Source organism: Oncorhynchus gorbuscha, linkage group LG19, assembly GCF_021184085.1.
Source record: "Oncorhynchus gorbuscha isolate QuinsamMale2020 ecotype Even-year linkage group LG19, OgorEven_v1.0, whole genome shotgun sequence".
Classification (NCBI taxonomy): domain Eukaryota; kingdom Metazoa; phylum Chordata; class Actinopteri; order Salmoniformes; family Salmonidae; genus Oncorhynchus; species Oncorhynchus gorbuscha.
In genome coordinates, this window is record NC_060191.1 from 1,022,879 (window position 1) to 1,031,298 (window position 8,420).

The 8,420-nt window shown below is 44.1% G+C and overlaps 1 long non-coding RNA gene across 1 annotated transcript; it reads left to right on the plus strand.

Annotated features, from left to right (window-relative positions):
- Positions 1-5,207: 5,207 nt before the first annotated feature.
- LOC124006181 lies at positions 5,208-7,837 on the plus strand. Its single transcript, XR_006833742.1, has 4 exons — positions 5,208-5,336; positions 5,433-5,518; positions 5,594-5,698; positions 7,074-7,837. It is a non-coding gene; the product is annotated as an uncharacterized LOC124006181 (long non-coding RNA).
- The last annotated feature ends 583 nt before the right edge of the window (positions 7,838-8,420 follow it).

An 8,420-nucleotide genomic window follows, 5' to 3' on the forward strand; every position in this document is an offset into this window, starting at 1 on the left:
TGGCCCAGTGTCGTCCGGGTTAGGGAGGGTTTGGCCGGTGACACGGTGTACGGTGTTTCCTCCGACATGTTGGTGCGGCTGGCTTCCAGGTTAAGTGGGCATTGTGTCAAGAAGCAATGTGGCTTGGTTGTGTTTCAGAGGACACGTGGCTCTCGACCTTTACCTCTCCCGAGTCCGTACGGGAGTTGCAGCGATGAGACAAGACTGTAACTACCAATTGGATACCATGAAATTGGGGAGAAAAATAATCTCTATATATATGATGATCAGGTTCCTGGGATGAGTCAAAACCAACTTACCCACAGAGACAAAGCATTGAGTTATTATTATTATGCAAAAACGGTTTAATAGTAAATGTATCAAAGGAGGTTGGTGGCAACTTAATTGGGGAAGATGGGCTCTTGGTAATGGCTGGAGCGGAATCAATGGAATGGATCCATACTTGCAGGACACTGGAGGAATCTATTGGACTTTCCCTGAGACATGGTGACTGGATTAGAAGCTCATTATTATTAGATCGCTGGAACGTCCATTTTGTTTTTGTGTAGAGGCTGTCAGATTTCTGGAAAGAGCTGGTTTCCTTTATGTTACTCACTTGGAAAGTCCAATCATTGTAAGATTATTACTTTATCCCACTAAGGTTCCTTCCTACCATTGTGATTGAGACCTGTGATCAAGAGAGAGAGAGGTCAGGAATTCCCCTCACATATGACTTTGTGAGAGTTCCCATCCCCAACTTTCAGCTAACCCCCTCTTTGCTACGTCCATATTGTGTATGTCTGGCATTGGTAACAGTAGCAGCAGCCATATCCACCTTTCTCCCCTTCAATTCCCCATCAGGACTGTCCCCACTTGACCCACCACTGGATAATTAGCTCTGAAGGGCAGACATTTACTCTTTTTATGTTCATTCAAGCTTTTTTCATGAAGGTTAGTCTATCATACAGGCCATATGGTTGAATAAGACGGTTGTAAAGCCATACAGTGCGGTCAACTTCTCATTTCTTGAGCATGTTTGTCAACCAACTCTCCATGAGCATTTTATTCCTCTGCAATTATTGAGAAATTGTTTGATATATCACAAGCTAAATATGTGGCCCTAAATCAAATGACAGGAAAGTGCTGTCTTTAGAACGTATCCAAAAGTTAATACGGTCATTCACATGTGGCCTTGCTCAACCAAGCATTTCACAAGACATGCGACGGTTCGTTTCGCTAGCTGATGAGATTCCACCAGGGAAACCTGATGCTCATTGTTTCACACCAGTCCGCTCTGCATCGTGTCCCACTGTAGTTCACTGCTCTGTAGTTTACTCTTGGCTGTCCTCTACTGGTATAGAGTCTGATGGATGGAGTTCCAGATACTCTGTGTATTGTCCTGCTGCCAGCTCCATGATGTATCCCCCTGGGGGCCAGACCAGCTCCATGATGTATCCCCTGGGGTTCTCCTCTGCCAGACCTCCCTCCTGCCTCCATACGGTTCCATTGTTCTCCTCTGTTTGTCTTTGCTCCATAACTCATAGGAGAAGTCTCTGTGTGTCTCTGCTCCATAACTCATATGAGAAGTTTCTGTGTGTCTCTGCTCCATACCTCATAGGAGAAGAAGTCTCTGTGTGTCTCTGCTCCATACCTCATAGGAGAAGTCTCTATTTGTCTCTGCTCCATAACTCATAGAAGTCTCTGTGTGTCTCTGCTCCATAACTCATAGGAGAAGTCTCTGTGTGTCTCTGCTCCATAACTCATATGAGAAGTTTCTGTGTGTCTCTGCTCCATACCTCATAGGAGAAGAAGTCTCTGTGTGTCTCTGCTCCATACCTCATAGGAGAAGTCTCTATTTGTCTCTGCTCCATAACTCATAGAAGTCTCTGTGTGTCTCATAGGAGAAGTCTGCTGCCATAACTCATAGAGAAGTCTCTGTGTGTCTCTGCTCCATAACTCATAGGAGAAGTTCTCTGTGTGTCTCTGCTCCATACCTCATAGGAAGTCTCTATTTGTCTCTGCTCCATAACTCATAGAAGTCTCTGTGTGTCTCTGCTCCATACCTCATAGAGAAGTCTCTATTTGTCTCTGCTCCATAACTCATAACTATGAGAAGTCTCTGTGTGTCTCTAACTCAGGAGAAGTCTCCATACCTCTCATAGGAGAAGTCTCTGCTCCATTGTCTCTGCTCCATAACTCATAGAGAAGTCTCTGTGTGTCTCTGCTCCATACCTCATAGGAGAAGTCTCTCTCCTCCATAACTCATAGATGTCTCTGTGTGTCTCTGCTCCATAACTCATAGGAGATGTCTCTGTGTGTCTCTGCTGTGTGTCTCTCCTCCATAACTCATAGGAGAAGTCTCTGTGTGTCTCTGCTCCATAACTCATAGGAGATCTCTGTGTGTCTCTGCTCCATAACTCATAGGAGATGTCTCTGTGTGTCTCTACCCCCATAACTCATAGGATATGTCTCTGTGTGTCTCTGCTCCATAACTCATAGGAGATGTCTCTGTGTGTCTCTACCCCATAACTCATAGGAGAGGTCTCTGTGTGTCTCTCCTCCATAACTCATAGGAGAAGTCTCTGTGTGTCTCTCCTCCATAACTCATAGGAGAAGTCTCTGTGTGTCTCTGCTCCATACCTCATAGGAGAAGTCTATGTGTCTCTGCTCCATACCTCATAGAGAAGTCTCTGTGTGTCTCTGCTCCAATACCTCATAGGAGAAGTCTATGTGTGTCTCTGCTCCATACCTCATAGGAGATGTCTAGAGAAGTCTGTGTGTCTCTGCTCCATACCTCATAGGAGAAGTCTCTGTGTGTCTCTGCTCCATAACTCATAGGAGATGTCTCTGTGTGTCTCTCCTCCATAACTCATAAGAGAAGTCTCTGTGTGTCTCTGCTCCATACCTCATAGGAGAAGTCTCTGTGTGTCTCTGCTCAATACCTCATAGGAGAAGTCTCTGTGTGTCTCTGCTCCATAACTCATAGGAGATGTCTCTGTGTGTCTCTGCTCCATACCTCATAGGAGAAGTCTCTGTGTGTCTCTGCTCCATAACTCATAGGAGAAGTCTATGTGTGTCTCTGCTCCATAACTCATAGGAGAAGTCTCTGTGTGTCTCTGCTCCATAACTCATAGGAGAAGTCTATGTGTGTCTCTGCTCCATACCTCATAGGATAAGTCTCTGTGTGTCTCTACCCCATAACTCATATGAGAAGTCTCTGTGTGTCTCTCCTCCATAACTCATAGGAGAAGTCTCTGTGTGTCTCTCCTCCATAACTCATAGATGTCTCTGTGTGTCTCTGCTCCATAACTCATAGGAGATGTCTCTGTGTGTCTCTCCTCCATAACTCATAGGAGATGTCTGTGTGTCTCTCCTCCATAACTCATAGGAGAAGTCTCTGTGTGTCTCTGCTCCATAACTCATAGGAGATGTCTCTGTGTGTCTCTCCTCCATAACTCATAGGAGATGTCTCTGTGTGTCTCTACCCCATAACTCATAGGATATGTCTCTGTGTGTCTCTACCCCATAACTCATAGGAGATGTCTCTGTGTGTCTCTACCCCATAACTCATAGGAGAGGTCTCTGTGTGTCTCTCCTCCATAACTCATAGGAGATGTCTCTGTGTGTCTCTCCTCCATAACTCATAGGAGAAGTCTCTGTGTGTCTCTGCTCCATACCTCATAGGAGAAGTCTATGTGTGTCTCTGCTCCATACCTCATAGGAGAAGTCTCTGTGTGTCTCTGCTCAATACCTCATAGGAGAAGTCTATGTGTGTCTCTGCTCCATAACTCATAGGAGATCTCTGTGTGTCTCTGCTCAATACCTCATAGGAGAAGTCTATGTGTGTCTCTGCTCCATACCTCATAGGAGAAGTCTCTGTGTGTCTCTCCTCCATAACTCATAGGAGATGTCTCTGTGTGTCTCTCCTCCATAACTCATAAGAGAAGTCTCTGTGTGTCTCTGCTCCATACCTCATAGGAGAAGTCTCTGTGTGTCTCTGCTCAATACCTCATAGGAGAAGTCTCTGTGTGTCTCTGCTCCATAACTCATAGGAGATGTCTCTGTGTGTCTCTGCTCCATACCTCATAGGAGAAGTCTCTGTGTGTCTCTGCTCCATAACTCATAGGAGAAGTCTCTGTGTGTCTCTGCTCCATAACTCATAGGAGAAGTCTCTGTGTGTCTCTGCTCAATACCTCATAGGAGAAGTCTCTGTGTGTCTCTGCTCAATACCTCATAGGAGAAGTCTCTGTGTGTCTCTCCTCCATAACTCATAGATGTCTCTGTGTGTCTCTACCCCATAACTCATATGAGAAGTCTCTGTGTGTCTCTGCTCCATAACTCATAGGAGAAGTCTCTGTGTGTCTCTGCTCCATAACTCATAGGAGATGTCTCTGTGTGTCTCTCCTCCATAACTCATAGGATATGTCTCTGTGTGTCTCTACCCCATAACTCATAGGAGAAGTCTCTGTGTGTCTCTCCTCCATAACTCATAGGAGATGTCTCTGTGTGTCTCTACCCCATAACTCATAGGAGATGTCTCTGTGTGTCTCTCCTCCATAACTCATAGGAGATGTCTCTGTGTGTCTCTACCCCATAACTCATAGGAGATGTCTCTGTGTGTTTCTCCTCCATAACTCATAGGAGAAGTCTCTGTGTGTCTCTCCTCCATAACTCATAGGAGATGTCTCTGTGTGTCTCTACCCCATAACTCATAGGAGATGTTTCTGTGTGTCTCTCCTCCATAACTCATAGGAGAAGTCTCTGTGTGTCTCTACCCCATAACTCATAGGAGATGTCTCTGTGTGTCTCTACCCCATAACTCATAGGAGATGTCTCTGTGTGTCTCTACCCCATAACTCATAGGAGATGTTTCTGTGTGTCTCTCCTCCATAACTCATAGGAGATGTCTCTGTGTGTCTCTCCTCCATAACTCATAGGAGAAGTCTCTGTTGGTCCCGGGCAGGGAAGATAAGGTTTATTTCTCCCCTGAGGCATACCAAACAAATGAGGTGGGGCTCTCCAAACCCAGAATCCACATTTAATGGAACAATGGCTTTTGTTTTCTTGCAAATAACACACTGCGTAGTCCTCATGTTGGGTGTATCTGATAGATTTGTAATAGGAGATGTTGAGGAGCACAATGACTTGGAGTGTCGTTCAGTGAAAGACATGATGGGATATGAGGTATGATATAGATGGCTTTTAGTTTCAGGGCTGACTAGGTTTTTGGTCATAGCATTTCTTTCTCTTCCCCTTTTCCACAGCAAACAAAGAGGACTATGAGGAGGAATATGATGACTATTCTACACAAACACCAGACTATGACTACACCGCCACCTTCGATTACACCTATTTCAGTAAGCCACTTAACCAGATATGTTAGTTCAAGTGTTAGTGTGGTCTCACTTTGTGGTTCTCCTCACCAACATCGTTGATGTCTGTCATCTTTTAAGGTAACACCACCGGCCATGAGGACTATAGTTTGTATGTAATTCTAGGAGAGAAGAAGAATGTGGAGGAGAAGGATCTTGGGAATAAGGTACAGAATGTTCTTATAACCCTTCCATTCTGCAGCTTATCATGTTCTAATGACCTTTTACCGACCCCTATTCAGGCTTTAGCGATTGGCTCCCCATGCCCAGTGCTACTCCTCGGATTGGCTGCTCACCAACTCCATCGATTACTGTGAATGAAACCGAGCACTGCAGAACATACACAGGTACATCTACTTATTGACCAAAACTTTCTTTAACATGTCTTCGTCTTTCTTTCTCCCTTCTCCTATTTCTCCTCAATACTATAGAGGTTGCAGGACATAATGAATGTGGAAAAGTGCCATGCATTGATAGCACACAGTGGTACACAAGTACACACTAGGACTAGGAAGTTAACCCAGGACCTTGAGGTCAAAGGTTAAGTACCCTGACCACTTTATTTGCGACTCCCATCATTCATAGGCTCATAGCCATAAAGATATCTGTCTCTAGACATTCATGTGAAGGCCCCAAATGGGATGAACGCTGAAAGGCACCTAAGTAACCATCATTCATAGGCTCATAGCCATAAAGATATCTGTCTCTAGACATTCATGTGAAGGCCCCAAATGGGATGAACGCTGAAAGGCACCTAAGTAACCATCATTCATAGGCTCATAGCCATAAAGATATCTGTCTCTAGACATTCATGTGAAGGCCCCAAATGGGATGAACGCTGAAAGGCACCTAAGTAACCATCATTCATAGGCTCATAGCCATAAAGATATCTGTCTCTAGACATTCATGTGAAGGCCCCAAATGGGATGAACGCTGAAGGGCACCTAAGTAACCATCATTCATAGGCTCATAGCCATAAAGATATCTGTCTCTAGACATTCATGTGAAGGCCCCAAATGGGATGAACGCTGAAAGGCACCTAAGTAACCATCATTCATAGGCTCATAGCCATAAAGATATCTGTCTCTAGACATTCATGTGAAGGCCCCAAATGGGATGAACGCTGAACCTAAGGCACCTAAGTAACCATCATTCATAGGCTCATAGCCATAAAGATATCTGTCTCTAGACATTCATGTGAAGGCCCCAAATGGGATGAACGCTGAAGGGCACCTAAGTAACCATCATTCATAGGCTCATAGCCATAAAGATATCTGTCTCTAGACATTCATGTGAAGGCCCCAAATGGGATGAACGCTGAAGGGCACCTAAGTAACCATCATTCATAGGCTCATAGCCATAAAGATATCTGTCTCTGTCTCCCCAAATAGACATTAACCATCATTCATAGGCTGAAAAGATATCTGTCCCATTCAAATGGGATGAACGCTGAAGGGCACCTAAGTAACCATCATTCATAGGCTCATAGCCATAAAGATATCTGTCTCTAGACATTCATGTGAAGGCCCCAAATGGGATGAACGCTGAAGGGCACCTAAGTAACCATCATTTTTCACCCCGTCTAGAATTGAAGGGTCTTGAAAATAAACAAAGTTAATTGATGACAATATCCTGTAAAAAGGCTTTTTTAATGATTTGGAGACAGGGTCATAAACCTCTTGTTTATTTTCTCCACTAATATGTGTTTCTCAATTCTTACAGATATACAGGACCCTGAACTGAGCAGAAAGTTACCTAATATTCTGAAATTGGACTGAGCAGAAAGTTACCCAATATTCTGGAATTGGACTGAGCAGAAAGTTACCCAATATTCTGGAATTGGACTGAGGAGAAAGCTACCCAATATTCTGTAATTGGACCTTTTTAAGGATCAAATGGACACAGCATGAGATTCTCCACCACTGACCTTCTATACTGTAGTTGGAAAAACTCATAGTGACTCCTGAATCCTAACTTATGAAAGAATCCCACAACTTGAATTCATAAACATCTCCCATAATAATATTTGCATTGTATGCACGTCTCAAGTTGTAAGATCAAATCAAAATCAAAATCAAATGTATTTATAAAGCCCTTCTTACGTCAGCTGATACCTCAAACTGTTCTCAAAATACAGAAACCCAGCCTAAAACCCCAAACAGCTAGCAATGCAGGTGTAGAAGCACGGGAGGAAAAACTCCCTAGAAAGGCCAAAACCTAGGAAGAAACCTAGAGAGGAACCAGGCTATGAGGGGTGGCCAGTCCTCTTCTGGCTGTGATGTGTCCCTTAGAGTAATAATAGCACAAAGCCAATATACCCCACGTATTCCATCTTGTTTGGACTTCATACAAACTAATATGTATATTATACATGCTGTTTATCTTTTAACACATCTTTTCCAAGTATGTTTTGTTTCTGATATTCTGTTATGAAAATATAATGCTTTCTACAACCATAGTAAAAAAATTATCTTCTTTATGGTCAATGGTTAATAGTCTATGGTTTAATGACATGCAGATGTGAAATGAGGCAACCCATATATTAGTGATAGGGTTCTAATTTCCTTCCCTGCCCTAGAAAAGCATTTAAAAGATAATTATCTGTTAACAATAAAACAGAGAAATCCCCAATGAGGTGCCATTTACAGAGGAGGCTTTAGAGCCATTTACAGAGGGGTAGAGGGATGGGACTGGGCCTGTACAGGGTGCTGTAGAGGGATGGGTCTTACTGAGATTTACTGGTCAGGGTCCAGGTCTGGTAGAATCTGTGCAGAAGATCTAGGTGCTGCTGTAGGCCCTCCTTGGTTGGAGACAGATCTAGGTGCTGCTGTAGGCCCTCCTTGGTTGGAGACAGATCTAGGTGCTGCTGTAGACCCTCCTTGGTTGGAGACAGATCTAGGTGCTGCTGTAGGCCCTCCTTGGTTGGAGACAGATCTAGGTGCTGCTGTAGGCCCTCCTTGGTTGGAGACAGATCTAGGTGCTGCTGTAGACCCTCCTTGGTTGGAGACAGATCTAGGTGCTGCTGTAGGCCCTCCTTGGTTGGAGACAGATCTAGGTGCTGCTGTAGGC